Below are 22,052 nucleotides of genomic sequence, written 5' to 3'. Positions count from 1 at the left end.
GCCCTTCCTTGTCTCTTTTAATAGTCTTTACTTTCAAGTCTAATTTGTCTGATATGAGTATTGCTACTCCAGCTTTCTTTTGACTTCCATTTGCATGGAATATCTTTTTCCATCCCTTCACTTTCAGTCTATATGTATCCCTTGGTCTGAAGTGGGTTTCTTGTAGGCAGCATATAGAAGGGTCTTGTTTTTGTATCCATTCAGCCAGTCTGTGTCTTTTGGTTGGAGCATTTAATCCATTTACATTTAAGGTGATTATTGACATGTGTGTTCCAATGACCATTTTCTTAATTGTTTTGGGTTTGTATTTGTAGGTGTTTTCCTTTTCTTGTGTTTCCTACTTAGAGAAGTTCCTTTAGCACTTGTTGTAAGGCTGGTTTGGTGGTGCTGAATTCTCTTAACTTTTGCTTGTCTGGAAAGCTTTTGATTTCTCCCTCAAATCTGAATGAGATTCTTGCTGGGTAGAGTATTCTTGGCTGTAGGTTTCTCTCTTTCAGGACTTTCAGTATATCCTGCCATTCCCTTCTGGCCTGCAGAGTTTCTGTAGAAAGGTCAGCTGTTATCCTGATGGGTTTTCCCTTATATGTTGTTTGTTGCTTTTCTCTTGCTGCTTTTAATATTTTTTCTTTGTGTTTAATTGTCGTTAGTTTGATTAATATGTGTCTTGGTGTATTTCTCCTTGGGTTTATTCTGTATGGGACTCTCTGTGCTTCTTGGACTTGGTGAATTATTTCTTTTCCCATGTTGGGGAAGTTTTCCACTATAACCTCTTCAAATATTTTCTGTGACCCTTTCTTGTTTTCTTCTTCTTCTGGGATGCCTATAATTCGAATGTTGGTACGTTTAAGGTTATCACTGAGGTCTCTGAGGCTGTCTTCTAGTCTTTTTATTTTTTTTTCTTTTTCCTGCTCTGTGGCGTTTATTTCTCCCATTCTATCTTCCAACTCACTTATTCGTTCTTCTGCCTCAGTCATTCTGCTGGTTATAGCATCTAGAGTATTTTTAATTTCAGTTATTTTGTTATCCATTGCTGTTTGTTTTTCTGAGTTCTTATGAACTGTTTCTTGTACTTTCTCTATTTTGTTATCGAGATTTTGTATCATTTTTACTATCATGACTCTAAATTCTTTTTCAGGCATTTTTCCTATTTCCTCCTCATTTATTTGGTCTTGTGGGTTTTTTTCCTGCTCCTTTGCCTGCATGGTGTTTCTTTGTTTCCTCATGGTTGTCCAAGCTTTTGGGGTTGCTTGTCCTGGTGATAGAGGTGTTTATAGAAGACTGTCCAAGCCTCAGACTAATGTCCAAGTATTGGATTAGACGAATATTCAGTCTAGGAAACACATACATGTATAAGACACACAATTATTGAATCCGTTAGGACATAAGGCTCTGGAAAGACCTGACAGAACCCCAGTGTGCTATCAGATATTCAAAGAGAAACCCAGCAGAAATTGACAACTGAAACAGAACAAATCAGAGACAAAAGCAAAAGCAAACAAACAACAAATAACACCCTACACATACAAACATCAATCCAGGGAGATTTTGTAAGCTAGGATCAAATATAGAAATGAGCTGGAGTACCACCAGAGAGAATGGAGATTCTCAGAATGTAATTAGACAACTGTACTAAGAACTAAGATAAAGACAAAAGCCTAATATTAATACCAAGGCAGTGCATCATCTGGAGAATAGAGCAAGGAGTCTGAGCAGACCGATAGTGTTGCTTATCAGTATGTTAAGATAAAATACACTTAAAATGGCTGGAAGAAAGGGGAACAGAAGAGCGTAATGTGGTTGGAAATATGCAAAGAAAAAGAAAGGAATAGAAGTGTATAAAAGAAAGGGATGAAAGGAAAGTATGAAAGATATTTTGTCCGTACTACCAAAAACTTAGCTAGATATAGAAGTATATAAAAAGGCAAAAAAAAAAAAAAAGAATAAAAAATATCCTTAAAAAATTATGGTATAAAACTTGTAGATCCCTTAGGGCTAAGATCGTATTTAATAAATCAAAAAAAAAAAAAAAAAAAAGAGAGAGAGAGAAAGAAAAAAAAAAAATCCAGAACTGATCCCAGAATGGACCATTTCGATAGGTATTGATACTACTATTTCTGTTTCCTTAGCGTCTCAGCAGTAAGTGTCCTTCTCCTTGCCTTGGGTTTTTTTTTTTGCGTTATTCTGTGACCAGCAGAGGTTCCTTTATTGTTCGTCTGTAAGCCTCGGTGTGTGGGGAGGGAGAGGGTACAATAGTGGCTCCTTCTCCTGGGAGGGAGTGAGCAGTGGCGCACTGTTGTTTCAGTCAGGCTTGGAGGTGCCTGTTGCAGAGGGCGCTGGTGGCTCAGGCGTACACAGAAAGTCTTAGAGTTGGGCCTCTCTCGGGGTTTTTTCTTTTTGATGCTGTTTTTTTTTTTTTTTTCTCTCGGCAGCCTCCCTGCTGCTGGCGTTGCAAGGAGTTTAATCTAGCCCCGCCCGAGTGCCTGAGGGTGCTTGTTATCCCTGAGTGCCTTAGGTGGCCCGCAGGGCGTCTCTCCACTGCCTGTTGCAGAGGCGCCGAAAGAGAGGGAGAGGCTATGCGCGCGGCTCCTCCCCCAAGCCCGGGAGCCTGCAGCCTCCAGCCGCCATCATGGCCGGGCAGCTCTCAGGGACGGGCACTGCTCTCCGCGGACCTCTTACCTCCTGTGCTCTCGGTCCGTCCCCCTACCAGCAACAATGTTTCTCCCCCTGAACCAGCTCTCCGGTTCCCATGCTCCCGCTCCTGGACCCTCCGTTCAGCCGCGGATTGATGTCTCGGTCCGGGAACGCTGAGCTGCGCTGCGGACCCTCCGTATGTTTCTCACTCCCTCCCGTCTGCCACAGCTCCGCCGCTTCACCCTCTTTGAGCCCTCGTAGATGCCTCCCTACCGGCTATGTCAGGCTCCCCGCTGCCCTTTCTGGTGTCCGAGGCCGTCTGCTGGTGTTTGGCTGGTTCTCTGTGGGAATGACTGCGTCCTTCCGTGCATTCCCAATGCAACTGTGGAGAGGGATGCACTCCACATCTCTCTACTTCGCCGCCATCTTGAGTGTGTCTCCACTAAGTTTTTAAAGAGGCCAGACTGGCAACCAAAAGAAGTTGTACTGGTAACTTATCTCCTGCATTTTTCAAATCTTTGAGGGAGCTCTAAACTCTGCTCTTCTCCATGGATGTGTTTCTGGTTAATACTTTGGTCTGGAGGAGAGGAAATTTTAGGGGATCACATTTGGACTTTGTTTCTATCCTGGCTCTCACTTTACATATCTGGAGATGCTGTTCTGCTGCCAGGATTGCAGGTAGCTGATAGGCTCCAACTGTTAGCAAGTTTAAGGTCTGCATCACATCTAGAGTTAAGGCCATGTTCTTCCTGTAAACCCCTAGCTAATATTTGCATATGATGGGGGAAACTGGGCTTGAACTTTTCTTCCCAATATGGCATTTGCTAATTGCTCTGAATATCTCCATTGGGTTGACCAATGTTTTGTCAGATCTGCACGGCAGTCTTACAGCCCCTTGTCTAATGCTTTCTCTTTCACACTTTTCTTTGCAAGGTTTTATACCTACTTTGCAATTTGTAGCCCCCAAATTATAATATTTCTGACATGTAATGTAAACTTCCCTTTGGTTCATTTCTGCCATAATATTTAAGATCCAGTTATATTACATGCCATATAAGTCTAAATATATTTTTAGAGAATACAATATCCAATCTCTTTCAAAACACAGATGTAAAACTCAGTGGAGTATGTTTGTCTTAGAAAATTGTACGTACTTTCACATCTTGCATGATTATTGATCAGATGAGAATCTGATATAACCAGCTTCTTATTTCTGATCCATCCTTTACACTTCTCCTCCCATCCCAGATTCTCTTCAATGAAATGTGCTGATGCTTACATATTCTACAGAAATTTCCTTGTCCTAAAATTCTAGTTGAGGGTTTGACAATTCCTCACTTAGGTTCCCCAGAAGAATACAATATTTGCTGTAGAAATGACCAATTATTAATTTCATAAAATAGGAATTTGATGCCTCTGTTCAAAGCAGATAACAAAGCTCAGCAACTTGGTTATATTAAGTTTCTCCTTGGAAATCCCCCCATGGTGTGTATGCCTGAAAGTAACCTGTGGGATATTTAAAAGAGAGTTGTTGTTCCCCAAGCCCTAGTCTGCATAAGTTAATCTTATGGGGCATGAAAGTACCTTCAGAAATACCAATAGGGGGTGTCACATGAGGTTCAAATTGGGTCACAATATGTGGAGGAAATATTGCCATACTCAGGACTGACTGATTTAAAGAAGATGGAGGAAATAAAGTAAAAACAGGAGGATAAATTTGTGGGGTACAATCACAGCAGGTATTCTAAACACAATATAAGCAAATCAAATCCAGGGCCATATACATATCATAACCACATTGAATTGTTTTCAGAAATACAAGGTTGGTTTAACATCTGAACATTAATCAATATTTTAAAAACATATTTATTGAAAAAAATAGGAGAATATGCATAAAAGTATCTCAATGGGTAAAGAAAAAGCATTTTAGAAATTTCAGCACATTTCCAATATAGAATACCTTAGCAAATAAGGAATAGAATAAGGCTAATTACCATGTTGGAAAGAATCTACAAAAAAGACAGAAAGCTTCTCATTGAATTGTGAAATACTGAGAATTGTCCTGCCTACAGAAACTACACAAAAATATCCACCTCACCATTCTGTTCAAAATTGTACCACAGGGCCTACGAGTGGACTAGAAAAGGAAAAATATTTGCAAGATGAAAAGGCTGCTATGACACTATTTACAGTAGCCAAGAGATGGAAGCAACTCAGGTGTCCATCAAGAGATGGATGGATAAAAAAGATGTGGTGTATATATACAACGGAATATTACTCAGTCATAAAAAGAGAATGAAATATTGCTATTTGCAGCAATGTGAATGAACCTAGAGAATGTCATACTAAGTAAAGTAAGTCAGACAAAGACAAATATCATATGATATCACATATGTGGAGTCTAAAAAATTAATACAAATGAATCTATATACAAAACAGAGACTCACAGACATAGAAAACAAACTTATGGTTACCAAAGGGGAAAGAGAGAGGTGGAGGGATAAATTAGAAGTATGGGATTAACAGATATGCACTAGTATATATAAAATAGATAAGGAACAAGGATTTACTGCTTAACACATGGAGTGATAGTAAACATCTTGTAATAACCTATAATGGAAAATAATCTGAAAAAATACATACACAAATATATAACTGAATCCCTTCACTGTACACCTGAAACTAACACAATATTGTAAGTCAACTATACTTCAATGAAAAAGGCTGCTATGAAATGAATAAAGCTATCATCATCTGTAGATGATACGATTGTGCATGTAAAATTTCTAAAAATCTATTGCTAAACAAATAGTAAGGGGGCTTGGTTACAAGATCAACATACATAAATACATTTTTATATGTCAGAAGCAGTTGAAAAAATTAAACTATAACATATATAATCGCATAGAAATGAATGTATCTAGGTATAAGTCTATGAAAGATGGGTAAGACCTCTGCAGAGAACAGAATAAACATTTAACCAAGCAATTCTATGAGCCACCTACTTCTAGGTTTATATCCAAAGACATGTTTCTATATATTTACCAAAAAGTCTGTACAAAAGCATTTATAGAAGCACTCTCTTTAATAGTCCCAAATTTTAAAAAAACCTACATGTTTATCAGGAGGACAGTCAACAAATAAAGTTTGTCATATTCATGTACAGTGGAAGATTATACAACAATGACAATAGATAAACCACAAATAATTATGTTGTTCAATTTCACAATCATAATGTAAAGGGAAGCCACTTCTATACTCTTTCATTTGTATAAATGTAAAAAGAAAAAAGCTGAAACTGACTTACAGGGTTGTAAGTCAATAGAGCATTTAGCAACCTTTGGGAATGAGTGAGGGGGTATAATTTGGAGGGAGCAGGGTTAATTTCTATTTCTTAATCTGGTGGATCTGGTGGTATTGACATGGGTTTGTTCATTTTTGTAATAAATTATAAAGTTGGAAATTAATAATTTTCATTTTACCATTTACTTTTCAAATGAATGGTATACCTAAAAAAAGTTTAAATGTGTTAGACCCTGAAGATAAATTAGGTATTAACTAATTCAATTCCATCATTAAAAGGAAGAACGAGAGAGAGAAAGAGAGAGAGAGGACAAAGGATAAAGGATAAAGAGTTAAGGAAAGAAAGAAGAAAGAAAGAAAGAAAGAAAAGAAAGAAAGAAAGAAAGAAAGAGAAAGAAAGAAAGAAAGAAAGAGAGAGAGAAGAAAGAAAGAAAGAGAAGAAAGAATGAAAGAAAGAAAGGGAGAAAAAGTAAGAAAGAGAAAGAGAGAGAAAGAAAAAAGAAAAAGAAAAGAGAGAAGAAAGAGAAGAGAGAATGAGAAAAAGAAAGATTGCAATGATAAATGTGTTATCAGTAAGATGAGGTTACTGACATAGCTGATAAACAAGGGTACGACTAGAGTCACCAGCTCTTTCTGGTTTGCCTGGAATTGCCCCAGTTATTTAGTGGGTCATGTCTGGGGTAACTCCTGGGTCCTGGCCAAATCAGGACAATTGGTCAGCCAGAAGTATATTGACTGAAGTTTCCTCAGTCCCAGTATACTGCTTCTGCTTCTACCCACCTGCTTTGGTTCTGCTTTACCACATGAAAGAGATTATGCCAAACACCCTCTAACCAAGTGTCTTTGATTGAACTGGGATACACGGCAGTGGGGTGGGGGGTAGGTTGCTATAAGAGATACATGTAGTGGTCTTTAATCAGGCTTTTGTGGGGAAACAGATTTGGACTCTCTCATGGATTCAGTTTGTCACTGTGAAGATATCAGCATCCTGCCCTTCACCACAGGGGTATTTCCCAATTTATATACAGCGAAAGGACCAAACCTGGGGAGGGACAATGGCCCTGACCCTTCCCAGGCCAGTGAGAACTATATCACATGATCATATTAAAATTAAAGCAGGAATGATACTGATGATGCTATCACCTTTCTTTTATCTGAAAAAAGTTTCTATGAATTATTCTCAATTAGAAAACAGACTAAACACTTACTTTCAAAAGATTCATAACACTTAGGGAACAACTTCCACATTTGAAATTCCTTTGGTGACTATGGAAAACATTGTAAACAACAATAAGGAAAATCCTGCTTATTGGTTCACACACTGGAGCCCAGTTATGAAAGTACAAGTATTGAAGAAGTCACCAGAATCTGAGGAACTCACCTCCAAGCAAGAACCCATACACAACCCTGACACCATGACCCACTCTTGCCTCCCCTTGCTGCCAGCCTACCTGCTGCAGGACCACCTGCTGTAGGACCACATGCTTCCAGCCCACCTGTAGTGGATCCAGTTGTTGTGGGTCCAACAGCTGCCGGCTTTGTTGCTGCCCAACATGCTGTCAAATCACATGCTGCAGGACCACCTGCTGGAAACCTACTTTTGTGACCCCCTACTGCCAGCCCACTTGTTGCAGCAAACCCTGCTGCCAGCCCACCTGCTGTGAGTCCAGCTGCTGCCAGCCTTCCTGTTGATCCTCCCTGCCCATGGAATTGTGTGACAGAGACCAACCTTCTTATCACCTGCTTTGGCACTCTAGAACAAATTTTACTTTCAAATGTTGCTGGAAGCCAACCTTCTATCACCAAAGTTTTGTTATTCATCTCCCTGTTTAAAAACTTGTGAATCAACTTGATGGAGTGTGGAGGACTTCACCCTGATTCTCTTCTTCGTATGTGTGTGGGTCATGTGCCAGTTTTCTGCATCCTCAGTATGGAGTGTTGGTCTTTGCTTTGACTTTGAAATCAGGATCTTCACCTTCTCTACATGTAACTAAGGAAAACACATGGTCATGACTTTTTCTTCAATTTCTGCTACTTATCATCATAATAATCTTCATACTCATGTTTCTTTTTACAAATTTTTATTGGAGTATAGTTGATTTACAATGTTGTTTTAGTTTCAAATGTACAGCAAAGTGAATCAGTTATACATATACATTCATTCACTCTTTTTTAGATTCTTTCCCATAGAGGCCATTACAGAGTATTGAGTAGAGTTCCCCATGCTATACATAGGTCCTTTGTGGTTATCTATTATATATACAGTAGTGTGTATATGTCAGTCCCAATCTCCCAATTTATCCTTCCCTCACCCTAATCCGCTGGTAACCATAAATTTGTTGTCTACATCTGTAACTCTACTTCTTCAGCAACATGGATGGACCTAGAGATTGTCATACTGAGTAAGTTAGGCAGAGAAAGACAAATATCATATGATATCTCTTATACGTGTAATCTTAAGAAAGGGTACAAATGAACTTATCGTGTTTATTTTCCAATGTACTCATGATTCTTGTATCCTGTTTGCTTCTTTTCATAATTACTTTGAGTTGTCTCCCTAGAAACAGGGAATCTTACCTAGATTTCTATATAAATCTTGCGCCACTCTTCATCCCATTTTGTGATTTGTGTTATTTCAGAGCATTAATGATGTAAAGATTTATACACATGTGCATATGATATGCTTTATTCATTCTGAGCTCATACAGTCCCCTCACAATTATTATTTCCATTTCTCACATGAGAAAATTTCCAACTTGATATATTCTCTCAAAGTGAACACACCCATGTCACTATTACCAGGTTAAGAAATAGAATTTGCTATCACCTTCCAGTTATACCTCTCACTCATTCCCAAAGGTAGGCAAGTCCACGCTGTTTCTTAAACCTTATATAAATTCTATATAGACTACAGTATTGGCCACTTTCTCTTCATATTATGATTGTGAGACTCATCCATGTGATTATCTGTAGTTCATTCATTCTCCTTGCTGTATGACCTTCCACTGAATGAATACGACACAAATGAATTTATTTGTTTACTGTTGATATACATGTGGATTGTTTGCAGTTTGGGGCTAATAAAAGTAGTGCTGCTATGAATGTTTTACAACAGGTCCTTTGGTACACATGTATGAACATTTCTGTTGGGTAAATACCTAGAGGTAGAATTGCTTGGTCAAAGTGTTTATACTGTTCTCTGTAGAGGTCTTTCCCATTGTTATTCAATTTATTCCTAGGTATTTTACATTTTATGCTATTATAAGATACAACGTAAAATTGTAATTTCTCAATGTTTTTGACACATATAAAAACAATAAATTTATGTACGTTGATATTGTAACCAAACTCCCATATTATTTGTAACAGATGGTTTTTTTTTGCTGTTGTTGAAATTTTGCATGTATAGTCGTCCCAATTACTGTTGATAGGATTGCCCTTCTAAGGTCTAACTTACAAGACAACAACAGGACTAGAACCAATTTATGCAAAGGCATTTTATAGAAAAGGTGTGAAATGTATGGACATAGGTCATCATTCTTATTCCTTGTGTATGTGACTTTATAAGATGCTTCTAGTTTACATTAGCCACTTTCTGTGCTGAGCTCTCTCGTAGATGTGCTTCCATTCATCACATCTTAAACCATAAATTCTCTATAGTGGAAAAAGACAATAGATCTTAGTCATAGGAATTAAAATAATATGGAAGAGTACTCAAAGTCCTGTTCTGCCATTCAGGAGCCCTTGATTGGGGGAATATTCTTAAGTCACCTCAAGAATTGTTTCTTGTGTGTGTGTGTGTGTGTGTGTGTGTGTGTGTTATTGCCTTTTAAATATCTATTTCCCCACTACTTTCTTTCTACATATTTTGTCCACCCATGGATTAGAATTTTTTTTTTCTCTTTTCTGTGTCCCACCCTTTTACTGTGTCGGCAAGGCTGCAAGCAGATATGTTTTGAAAAGACCACACTTCCTATATTTTCAGTGATTTCACAGAAACAAATCTATTCATCACCCATATTAGTAGGGAATAATTTTTTAAAGTAATTAGTTAATTTATTTATTGGCTGCATTGAGTCTTCCTTGCTGCGAGCAGGATTTCTCTAGTTGCAGAGAGTGGGGGCTACTTTTGCTGTGGTGCGCAGGCTTCTCGGTGCCATGGCTTCTCTTGTTGCGGAGCACGGGCTCTAGGTGTGAGGGTTTCAGTAGTTGTGGCATGTGGGCTCAATAGTTGTGGCTCACGGGCTCTAGAGCACAGGCTCAGTAATTGTGGTGCATGGGCTTCATTGTGGTGCGACATGTGGGATTACCCCGACCAGGGCTCAAACCCACGTTCCCTGAATTTGCAGGTGGATTCTTAAACACTGTACCACCAGGGAATCCCCAAGAATCATTTTTCCCCCTTACTTGTTCCATGATAATCTAAGATTTTATCTCTTTTGTTTACATCTGTATGCCTGACTTAATACAAACTAAATTTATACTTACTAATTATTTGACTTCCAGTTTGTGATATTAATGAGAAACTATTGCAGATCCATGGAGAGAAGCAGAATTTAGTGCTGCCCTCAGTGATTAAAGAATACATGGATAATAATTACTAGCCCAATTGCATTTGACTCATGCAAAATCTAATTGATCATAATATATGAACATGCAACACCTTAAATTTCATCAATCAATAACTTGAGCAGAAGCTTTTAGCCAGGTGGAGAATTTTGACTAAGACAGATAACACTTGTGCTCTCCAAAGGCAGTGGAAAGAGAAAATACCCCCAATGAACAGTGAGCAGTACACATGATATATATGTGTATATATCACACATATATACACATATATAGAGGAAAAAGTGGCCTGAGGAAATGATGTTCATTGCTTATTGGCATGTGGTGAAAGGCCTGACTGATTGGATTGAGCCATGGGAGGAGAAGATTGGAACGTAAGGAGATTTGGAGAAAAGTTATTTAGATGGAGACAGGTGTGTGAACAGAAAGTGTTTCCTTCTTGTGTCCCACATCAATGACCACCAGAGAGTGTTCGCCACCTAGGAGGTACTGTACAACTACAAGTTTGAGATGACTCATCTCATCTCTGTCGTCAAGCACATCAGTACTTGCACAAGAGAGCAGGAAAAAAGTATCCATGGTGGCAGGGATAGAAGATTTGTGTGGACCCAACAGCACAGGCACCCTCCCACCATGGCTGCCTCTGCTGTATGTACTGTTTGTTAGAACCAGAGAATGTTACAGAGCCCTAAATGGTAACATCACTCATGCGACCAAACCATCCCACATGAAGGCAAGTTTTCCTCTAGGACTACTTGCACACGGAAAAGGGAGAAGTTCTTCTTTACTAGGATTGCATGTTCTAAATATGGATTTGCCTTCCCTGTCAGCAGTACTATCCACCAACTTATGCTCTTATTGTCATAGCATCCCTTTGGATGCTATTCAGAATCCAAGGAACCCACTTTTTGGTGAATAAGATCAACAGCAGGCACATGAACATGGGATCTACTTGTTCTACCATACACCACATGACAGAGATGGCTGACCCCGTAGAAAACTGGAAAGGTTTTGTAGATGTGCAGCAAAGAACCAACTCAGGGGTAACAAATTGTGGGACTGATACATTGTCTTCTGGATGTGGTGTATACCTTGACCCAAAGGCCATTATATGGTTTACATACAGGTAGTACCATATATATCCATGAGAATAGCATACATGGTTTCAGAAAGTGATGTAGCAGTGAACCCTCTCACTTTAACTCGAGCTGACATACTTGGGAATCTAAACCCCATGGATTTAGACTCTCCGGGATTGAAGGTTTTAATGCACTGAAAGTCATGTTTCTGTCAGGAGATATTGTCTATTTTAAACTGTCACCTGGTCATTTTGGACCTTATGTAGGTAGACCAAGTGGGCAGAGAGAGCAGTCACTATTTGCTGAGGAATAATTATCATGGAGAGGTAGAGAGCAGGGAGCAATAATCTGATCACAATTTCCCTGGAATATCTCTGGTGTCCATGCCAAGTGATAGCCACATGAACAATGAGAGCAACCACAGCTTGCCAAGGGTGTAGTCACTGAGGCTCAGACATCTGCTACCTTGGGATGTAAATGTAAGTGCCCTTGAGCAGGAACAGAAGACCCCAACCTGGATGAGTCTGTTCACTATTAGCTAAATCACATTACAGTATGAAATGCTTTTTATTTTTTTTTAATTTATTTCTTTAAAAATTTTTTCCTGATTTTTATTGGAGTATAATTGCTTTACACTGTTGTGCTAGTTTCCGCTGTACAACAAAGTGAATCAGCTGTATTTATACATATATCCCCATATCCCCTCCCTTTTGAACCTCCCTCCCACCCTCTGTATCCCACGCCTCTAGGTCATCACCAATCATTGAGTTGATCTCCTTGTGTTATGCAGCTGCTTCCCACTAGCCATCTATTTTACATTTGGTAGTGTATAAATGTCAGTGCTACCCTCTCACTTTGTCCCAGTTTCTCATTCCACCCTCCCCATGTCTTCAAGTCTGTTCTCTACATCTGCGTCATTATTCTTCCTCTGCCACTGAGTTCATCAGTACCATATTTTTAGATTCCATACATATGAGTTAGTATATGGCATTTGTTTTTCTCTTTCTGACTTACTTCACTCTGTATGACAGACTCTAGGTCCATGCACCTGACTACAAGTAACTCAATTTTATTCCTTTTTCTGCCTGAGTAATGTTTCATTGTATATATGTGCCATATCTTCTTTATCCATTCATCTGTTGATGGACATTTAGGTTTCTTTCATGTCCTGGCTGTTGTAAATAGTGCTACAATGAACATTGGGATGCATGTATGTTTTTGAATTATGGTTTTCTTAGAGTATATGCCCAGGATTGGGATTGCTGGCTCATATGGTAGCTCTAGTTTTAGTTTTTTAAGGAATCACCTTACTGTTTTCCATAGTGGCTGTATCAATTTACATTCCCACCAACAGTGCAGGAGGGTTCCCTTTTCTCCACAGCCTCTCCAGCATTTATTGTTCCTCGATATTTTGGTGATGGCCTTTCTGACTGGTGTGAGGTGATACCTCATTGTGGTTTTGACTTGCATTTCTCTAATGATTAGTGATGTTGAGCATATTTTCATGTGTTTCTTGGCCATCTGTATGTCTTCTTTGGAGAAATGTCTATGTAGGTCTCCTGCCCATTTTTGGATGGGGTTGTTTTTTTGATATTGAACTGCATGAGCTACTTGTATATTTTGGAGATTAATCATTTGTCAGTTGCTTCATTGGCAAATATTTTCTCCCATTCTGAGGGCTGTCTTTTGTCTTGTTTATAGTTTCCATTGCTGTGCAAGAACTTTTAACTTTCATTAGGTCTCATTTGTTTATTTTTGTTTTTATTTTCATTCCTCTAGGAGGTGGGTCAAAAAGGATCCTGCTGCCATTTATGTCATAGAATGTTCACCTATGTTTTCCTCTAAGAGTTTTATAGTGTTAGGCCTTACATTTAGGTGTTGATCCATTTTGTGTTTATTTCTGTGTATGGTGTTAAGGAATGTTCTAAATTCATTCTTTTACAAGTAGCTGTCCAGTTTTCCCAGCACCAATTATTGAAGAGGCTATCTTTTCTCCGTTGTATATTCTTGCCTCCTTTGTCAAAGCTAAACTGACCATATGTATGTGGATTAACCTCTGGCTTTCTATCCTGCTCCATTGATCTATATTTCCTTTTTTGTGCCAGTACCATGCCATCTTGATCACTGTAGCCTTGTAGTATAGTGTGAAGTCATGGAGCCTGATTTCTCCAGCTCCATTTTTCTTCTCAAGATTGCTATGGGTATTTGGGGTCTTTTATGTGTCCATATAAATTGTATAATTTTTTGTTCTCATTCTGCGAAAAATGCCATTGAATTTTATAGGGATCGCATTGAATCTGTAGGTTGTTTGGGGGTAATATAGTCATTTTCACAATGTTGATTCTTCCAATCCAAGAACATGGTATACTTCTCCATCTGTTGTGTCATCTTTGATTTCTTTCATCAGCATCTTATACTTTTCTGCATACAGGTCTTTTGCTTCCTTAGGTAGGTTTATTCCTAGGTATTTTATTCTTTTTGTTACAATGGTAAATGGTTTCCTTAATTTCTCTTTCTGATTTTTCATTGTTGATGTATAGGAATGCAAGAGATTTCTGTGCATTAATTTTGTATCCTGCTACTTTACCAAATTCTTTGAATAACTCCAGTAGTTTTCTCATAGAATCTTTAGGGTTTTCTGTATGTAGTATGATGTCATCTGCAAACAGTGACAATTTTACTTCTTCTTTTTGAATTTGGATTCCTTTTATTTTTCTTCTCTGATTGCTGTGGCTAAAACTTCCAAAACTATGTTGAATAATAATGGTGAGAGTGGACACCCTTGTCTTGTTCCTGTTCTAAGAGAGAATTCTTTCAGTTTTTCACCATTTAGACTGATATTGGCTGTTGGTTTCTCATATATGGCTTTTATTATGTTGAACTAATTTCCTTCAATGCCCATTTTCTGGAGAGTTTTTTTTTTTTTATCATAAATGGATGTTGAATTTGGTCAACAGCTTTTTCTGCATCTATTGAGATGGATCATATGGTGTTTATCCTTCAACTTGTTAATATGGTGTATCACATTGATTGGCTTGCTTATATTGAAAAATCCTTGCATTCGTGGGATAATCCCCACTTGAGCATGGTGTATGACCCTTTTAGTGTGCTGTTGGATTCTGTTTGCTAGTATTTTGTTGAGGATTTTTGTGTCTATGTTCATCAGTGATATTGGCCTGTAATTTTCTTTTCTTGTGACATCTTTGCCTGGTTTTGGTATCAGGGTGATGGTGGCCTCTTGGAATGAGTTTGGGAGTGTTCTTCCCCCTGCTATATCTTGGAAGAGTTTGAGAAAGATAAGTGTTAGCTCTTCTCTAAATGTTTGATAGAATTCACCTGTGAATCCATCCAGCCCAGGGCTTTTGTTTGTAGGAAGATTTTTAATCACAGTTTCAATTTCAGTACTTGTGATTGATCTGTTCCTATTTTTGATTTCTTCCTGGTTCAGTCTTGGAATGTTGTGCTTTTTTAAGATTTTGTCCATTTCTTCCAGGTTGTCCATTTTATTGGCATATAGTTGTTTGTAGTAGTCTCTCCTGATCCTTTGTATTTCTGCAGTGTCAGTTGTTACTTCTCCTTTTTCATTTCTGATTCTTCTAATTTGAGTCTTCTCCCTTTTTTTCCTGATGAATCTGGCTAATGGTTTACCAATTTTGTTTATCTTCTCAAAGAACCAGCTTTCAGTTTTATTGTTCTTTGCTTTGCTTACTTCTTTTTTTTTCATTTATTTCTCATCTGATCTTTATTATTTCTTTCCTTCTGCTAACTTTGGGATTTTTTTTTTCTCTAAATGCTTTAGATTTAGTATTAGGTTGTTTATGAGAGATTTTTCTTGTTTCTTGAGGTTGGATTCTCTTGCAATGAACTTCCCTCTTAGAACTGCTTTTGCTACAACCCATAAGTTTTGGGTCATTGTGTTTTCATTGTCATTTGTTTCTAGGTATTTTTTGATTTCCTCTTTGATTTCTTCAGTGATCTTTTGATTACTTACTAATGAGTTGTTTAGCCTCTGTGTCTGTATTTTTTACAGTTTTTTTCCCTGTAATTGATATTTAGTCTCATAGTGTTGTCAGAAAAGATGCTTGATAAAATTTAAGTTTTCTTAAATTTATTGAGACTTGATTTGTGACCCAAGGTGTTATCTAACCTTAAGAATTTTCCCTGTGCACTTGAGAAGAAAGCGCATTCTGTAGTTTTTGGATGTAATGCCCTATAGATATCAATTAAGTCCATCTGGTCTAATGTGTCATTTAGAGGTTGTGTTTCTTTATTTAATTTCTGTTTGGATGATCTGTCCATTGGTGTAAGTGGGGTGTTGAAGTCCCCTACTATTATTGTGTTACTATTGCTTTCCCCTTTTATGACTGTTAGCATTTGTCTTGTGTATTGAGATGTTCCTATATTGGGTGCCTAAATATTCACAATTGTTATATCTTCTTCTTGGATTAAGCCCTTTATCATTATGTAGTGTCCTCTTTGTCTCTTGTTATAGTCTTTATTTTAAAGTCTATTTTGTATGATATGAGTTTTGCTACTCCAGCTTTCTTTTGATTTCCCTTTGAATGACAAATCTTTTTCGATCCCCTCACTCTCACAATGTATGTGTTCTTAGTTCTGAAGTGTGTCTCTTGTAGACAGCATATACAGTATAACCTTGGTTTCCATGCATAATCAATTCCAGAAACATGCTTGTAATCCGAAGCACTTGTATATCAAAGCGAATTTCCCCATAAGACATAATTGAAAATCAGATAATTCGTTACACAACTCCAAAATATTCATATAAAATGATTACAGTACAGTAATATAATACAAAATAATAATGAAAATGCAAAATATCAAGAAAAATAAACATTAACTTGCACTTACCTTTTAAAACCTTTGTGGCTGGTGTGAGGGAGACAAGAGATAGGAGGATCATTTCTAGGATGACTTTCACTATAACTAATGGAATCACTGCTACCTGTTGACTCAATGGAATCTTTTTCTTTTCATGCAAATTTAAAAAGGAACCTATCCAATGACACTTGTTTTTGCCTCCTTTTGAGGTTTTTGCAGAAACATGACATTGCCTTGTTGTTAAACAGATTGTCTGCTCACAGTTCTACAGACATATTTGGGTGGTGCTTTTCTACAAAATTTTGCACTGTTTCCCCATTTTACACATCTCCCTAATCTCCTTCGAAGTGAGGGATTCCTCCACCTTTTCCTCCTGCTCCTCTGCAGATAACACCTAGTCCATAACCTCTTGCTGTTGCTCACGATGCAGATCCATCAATTTGTTGGTGGTCAACTCTATTGGCTCAGTTGTGATCAACTGACATTTGGCATCATGTACTACTCATATTGCAAGACATCACTCGTTCATCAAGTTAAAATTTATTAGAAATGTTTTCTCATCTTGCAGAACACTCACTAAACAAATTACTATCCAAGATTTTACTGTACATGGATCTTGCTTTCGTATCCACTCAGCCAGTGTGTGTCTCTTGGTTGGAGCATTTCATCTATTCACATGTAAGGTAATTATCATTATGTATGCCCCTATTACCATTTTCTTAATTGTTTTGGGTTTGTTTTTGTAAGTCTTTTCCTTCTCTTGTGTTTCCTGCCTACAGAAGTTCCTTTAGCACTTGTTGTAAAGGTGGTCTGGAGGTGCTGAATTCTCTTATTTTTTGCTTGTCATTAAAGTTTTTAATTTTCCTTCAAATCTGAATGAGATCCTTGCTGGGTAGAGTAATCTTGGTTGTAGGTTCTTCCTTTTCACCACTTTAAATGTATCCTGCCACTTCCTCATGGCCTGCAGAGTTTCCTCTGAAAGATAAGTTGTTAACATTATGGGGATTCCATTGTAGGTTATTTGTTGCTTTCCCCTTGCTGCTTTTAATATTTTCCTTTGTATTTAATTTTCGATAGTTTGATTAATATGTCTCAGTGTGTTTCTCCTTGGGTTTATCCTATATGGGACTCTCTGCACTCCCAGAACTTGATTGACTATTTCTTTCCCATGTTAGGGAAGTTTTCCACTATAATCTCTTCAAAAATTTTCTCAGACCCTTTCTTTTCTCTTCTTCTTCTGTGACCCCTAAAATTCGAATACCAGTGTGTTTAATGCTGTCCCAGAGGTCCCTGAGACTGTCCTCAATTCTTTTCATTCTTTTTTCTTTTTTCTGCTCCATTTCCAGCATTCTATCTTCCAGGTCACTTATCTGTTCTTCTGTGTCACTTATTCTGCTCTTCATTCCTTTTAAAGTATTTTCAGAGAGAAAAGATGGCAGCGAAGTAGAGAAACGTGGAGTGCATCCCTCTCCACAGATGCATTGGGAATGCACGGAAGGACGCAGTCATTCCTACAGAGAACCAGCTGAACACCAGCAGACGGCCTCGGACACTAGAAAGGGCTGTGGGGAGCCCGACATAGCCGGTAGGGAGGCATCTACAAGGGCTCAAAGAGGGTGAAGCGGTGGAGCTGTGGCAGACGGGAGGGAGTGAGAAACATACAGAGGGTCTGCAGCGCAGCTCAGTGTTCCCGGACCGAGACATCGATCCGCGGCTGAACGGAGGGTCCAGGAGTGGGAGCGTGGGAATGGAGAGCTGGTTCAGGGTGAGAAACATTGTTGCCGGTGGGGTGACGGACCGAGAGGACAGGAGGGAGGAGGTCCGCGGAGAGGAGTGTCCGTCCCTGAGAGCTGCCCGGCCATGATGGCGGCTGGAGGCTGCAGGCTCACGGGCAGGGGGGAGGAGCTGCACGCATAGCCTTCCTCTCTCTTTCGGCGCCTCTGCAACAGGCAGTGGAGAGATGCCCTGCGGGCCACCTAAGGTGCTCAGGGATAACAAGCACCCTCAGGCGCTTGTGGGGGGGGGCTAGATTAAAACCCCTTGCAATGCCAGCAGCAGAGAGGCTGCCGAGAGAAAAAAACAAAAAAACAAAAAAACAACAGCATCAAAAAGAAAAAAACCCCGAGAGAGGCCCAACTCTAAGACTTTCTGTTTACGCCTGAGCCACCAGTGCCCTCTGCAACAGGCACTTCCAAGCCTGACTGAAACAACAGTGCACCACTGCTCACTCACTCCCAGGAGAAGGAGCCACTATTGTACCCTCTCCCTCTCCACACACTGACGCTTACAGACGAACAATAAAGGAACATTTGCTGGTCACAGAATAACGCAAAAAAAAACCCAAGGCAAGGAGAAGGACACTTACAACTGAGACGCTAAGGAAACAGAAATAGTAGTATCAATACCTATTGAAATGGTCCATTCTGGGATCAGTTCTGGATTTTTTCTCTCTCTCTCTCTCTCTTTTTTTTTTTTTTTTTTGATTTATTAAATACGATCTTAGCCCTAAGGGATCTACAAGTTTTATACCATAATTTTTTAAGGATATTTTTTATTCTTTTTTTTTTTTTTGCCTTTTTATATGCTTCTATATCTAGCTAAGTTTTTGGTAGTACGGACAATATATCTCTCATACTTTCCTTTCATCCCTATCTTTTATACATTTCTATTCCTTTCTTTTTATTTGCATATTTCCAACCACATTACACTCTTCTGTTCCCCTTTCTTCCAGCCTTTTTAAGTTTATTTTATCTTAACATACTTATAAGCAACACTATCGGTCTGCTCAGACTCCTTGTTCTATTCTCCAGATGACGCACTGCCTTGGTATTTAATACTAGGCTTTTGTCTTAATCTTAGTTCTTAGTACAGTTGTCTAATTACATTCTGAGAATCTCCATTCTCTCTGGTGGTACTCCAGCTCTTTTCTATATTTGATCCTAGCTTACAAAATCTCCCTGGATTGATGTTTGTATGTGTAGGGTGTTATTTGTTGTTTGTTTGCTTTTGCTTTTGTCTCTGATTTGTTCTGTTTCAGTTGTCAATTTCTGCTGGGTTTCTCTTTGAATATCTGATAGCACACTGGGGTTCTGTCAGGTCTTTCCAGAGCCTTATGTCCTAACGGATTCAATAATTGTGTGTCTTATACATGTATGTGTTTCCTAGACTGAATATTCGTTTAATCCAATACTTGGACATTAGTCTGAGGCTTGGACAGTCTTCTATAAACACCTCTATCACCAGGACAAGCAACCCCAAAAGCTTGGACAACCATGAGGAAACAAAGAAACACCATGCAGGCAAAGGAGCAGGAAAAAAACCCACAAGACCAAATAAATGAGGAGGAAATAGGAAAAATGCCTGAAAAAGAATTTAGAGTCATGATAGTAAAAATGATACAAAATCTCGATAACAAAATAGAGAAAGTACAAGAAACAGTTCATAAGAACTCAGAAAAACAAACAGCAATGGATAACAAAATAACTGAAATTAAAAATACTCTAGATGCTATAACCAGCAGAATGACTGAGGCAGAAGAACGAATAAGTGAGTTGGAAGATAGAATGGGGGAAATAACTGCCACAGAGCAGGAAAAAGAAAAAAGAAAAAAAAGATTAGAAGACAGTCTCAGAGACCTCAGTGATAACCTTAAACATACCAACATTCGAATTATAGGCATCCCAGAAGAAGAAGAAAACAAGAAAGGGTCACAGAAAATATTTGAAGAGGTTATAGTGGAAAACTTCCCCAACATGGGAAAAGAAATAATTCACCAAGTCCAAGAAGCACAGAGAGTCCCATACAGAATAAACCCAAGGAGAAATACACCAAGACACATATTAATCAAACTAATGACTATTCAACACAAAGAAAAAATATTAAAAGCAGCAAGAGAAAAGCAACAAATAACATATAAGGGAAAACCCATCAGGATAACAGCTGACCTTTCTACAGAAACTCTGCAGGCCAGAAGGGAATGGCAGGATATACTGAAAGTCCTGAAAGAGAGAAACCTACAGCCAAGAATACTCTACCCAGCAAGAATCTCATTCAGATTTGAGGGAGAAATCAAAAGCTTTCCAGACAAGCAAAAGTTAAGAGAATTCAGCACCACCAAACCAGCCTTACAACAAGTGCTAAAGGAACTTCTCTAAGTAGGAAACACAAGAAAAGGAAAACACCTACAAATACAAACCCAAAACAATTAAGAAAATGGTCATTGGAACACACATGTCAATAATCACCTTAAATGTAAATGGATTAAATGCTCCAACCAAAAGACACAGACTGGCTGAATGGATACAAAAACAAGACCCTTCTATATGCTGCCTACAAGAAACCCACTTCAGACCAAGGGATACATATAGACTGAAAGTGAAGGGATGGAAAAAGATATTCCATGCAAATGGAAGTCAAAAGAAAGCTGGAGTAGCAATACTCATATCAGACAAATTAGACTTGAAAGTAAAGACTATTAAAAGAGACAAGGAAGGACACTACCTAATGAACAAGGGATCCATTCAAAAAGAACATATCACAATGGTAAATATCCAATATAGGAGCACCTCAATACATAAGGCAAATGCTCACAGCTATAAAAGGGGACATCGACAGTAACACAATAATAGTGGGAGGCTTGAACACCCCACTTACATCAATGGACAGATCATCCACACAGAAAATAAAAAAAGACACACAAGCTTTAAATGACACATTAGACCATCTTGACTTTATTGATATTTATAGGACATTCCATCCAAAAACGACAGACTACACTTTCTTCTCAAGTGCACATGGAACATTTTCCAGGATAGATCACATCTTGGGTCACAAATCAAACCTCAGCAAATTCAAGAAAATTGAAATCATATCAAGCATCTTCTCAGACCACAACGCCATGAGACTAGATATCAATTACAGGAAAGAAACCTGCAAAAAATACAACCACATGGAGGCTAAACAATTCACTATTAAACAACCAAGAAATCACTAAAGAAATCAAAGAGGAAATCAAAAAATATCTAGAAACAAATGACAATGAAAACACAACAACCCAAAACCTAAGGGATGCAACAAAAGCAGTTCTAAGAGGGACGTTTATAGCAATACAGTCCTACCTTAAGAAACAACAAAATGATTGAATAAACAACCTAACCTTACACCTAAAACAACTAGAGAAGGAAGAACAAAGAAACCCCAAAGTGAGCAGAAGGAAAGAAATCATAAAGATCAGAGTAGAAATAAATGAAAAAGAAAGGAAGGAAACCATAAGAAAAATAAATAAAACTAAAAGCTGGTTCTTTGAGAAGATTAACAAAATTGATAAACCATTAGCCAGACTCATCAAGAAAAAAGGGGAGAAAATGCAAATCAACAGAATTAGAAATGAAAAAGGAGAAGTAACAACGGACACCTCAGAAATACAAAACATCATGAGAGACTACTACAAGCAACTATATGCCAATCAATTGGATAACCTGGAAGAAATGGATACATTCTTAGAAAAATACAATCTTCCAAGACTGAACCAGGAAGAAATAGAAACCATGAACAGACCAATCACAAGTACAGAAATTGAGGCTGTGATTAAAAATCTCCCAACACACAAAAGCCCAGGACCAGATGGGTTCACGG

This window comes from Hippopotamus amphibius, chromosome 17 (genome assembly GCF_030028045.1).
Source record: "Hippopotamus amphibius kiboko isolate mHipAmp2 chromosome 17, mHipAmp2.hap2, whole genome shotgun sequence".
Classification (NCBI taxonomy): Eukaryota; Metazoa; Chordata; class Mammalia; order Artiodactyla; family Hippopotamidae; genus Hippopotamus; species Hippopotamus amphibius.
Note: the sequence above shows the minus strand (reverse complement) of the source record.